At 59.4% G+C, this 1,104-nt stretch overlaps 1 protein-coding gene across 1 annotated transcript in view; it reads right to left on the bottom strand.

Annotated features, from left to right (window-relative positions):
• Nucleotides 1-1,104, bottom strand: part of GPR142 (G protein-coupled receptor 142) — a 4,361-nt gene that overhangs the window by 3,010 nt on the left and 247 nt on the right. The gene's annotated exons all lie outside the window — the stretch shown is intronic.

Below are 1,104 nucleotides of genomic sequence, written 5' to 3'. Positions count from 1 at the left end.
TGAGCCTGAACAGTCGATACCATCTGGAGCAAAGCAGGATTACGAGGTAGCCTGGGAAGGGAAGGGGCGAGGCTGGAGGGTGGCCTTGGGAAGGGTAGCACTGGCACTCTGGATGGCCTGCCCCGTGCTCCAAGGGCACTGGGAACCGGCCTGGGCTCAGTCTGGCTGTCAGAAACCCTGGGGGCGAGGACTCTGAAGAAAGGCAGATGCGTTCCAGGAGCTGACTCAGAGAGGAGTGGGGGGCAACCCGTGCTGGGGAGGGAGCGCCGAGGCTGCCCTGGTCAGGACACGGATCTGGAGAGGAGCCCCCAGGCCAGGCTGGAAGGAATCGGTTGTGCAGTGGCTGCGGGTGGTGGGTCGAGAAGGAAGCTACCTTGGGGTGGGGTGGGGGTGCTGCTGGCCTGGAAGGATGGCAGGAAGCTGTGCCCAACGCTGGCTGGGACCCCCAGGAGGAGCCGGACCCAGCTGCCAGCAGCTCTGGGAAACCCAGACCCAGCGGCACCCCACAAGCCCTTGTTTTCCTAGCCCTGGTGAAACGGACTGTCCTTCAAGCGGTCACTAGCAAATAAACACCATCCGGCGTGGCTTGCAGTCCAGAGACTGGAATTTGAGCCTGGCCAGCTCTCCCATCCCACGTGGGGAAGAGTCACCAGCACAGCCAGCAGTGGGCGCCCAGGACAGTATGCGGATTGAGTCTGGGGCGAGCTGAGGCCCAGCCTGGAATCGCCTCCCACGCTCACCCTCTGGGAATGCCACAGAGCCAGTCTCTGGGCTCCCTGAGTTAGACCTGAGTCCCTGGGACAGCAAGGAGATCAAACCAGTCCATCCTAAAGGAAATCAACCCTGAATATTCATTGAAGGACTGATGCTGAAGCTCCAAAACTTCGGGTACCTGATGGGAAGAGCCGACTCGTTGGAAAAGACACTGATGCTGGGAAAGATTGAGGGCAAGAGGAGAAGGGGACTACGGAGGATGAGGTGGTTGGATGGCATCACCGACTCAATGGACATGAGTTTGAGTAAACTCTGGGAGATGGTGAAGAACAGGGAAGACTGGTGTGCTGCAGTCGATGAGGTTGCAAAGAGTCGGACACAACTTAGTGA

Source organism: Bison bison, unplaced genomic scaffold (genome assembly GCF_000754665.1).
Source record: "Bison bison bison isolate TAMUID 2011002044 unplaced genomic scaffold, Bison_UMD1.0 scf7180017864371, whole genome shotgun sequence".
Lineage (NCBI taxonomy): Eukaryota > Metazoa > Chordata > Mammalia > Artiodactyla > Bovidae > Bison > Bison bison.
Note: the sequence above shows the minus strand (reverse complement) of the source record. Positions and strands in the feature narration are given on the sequence as shown.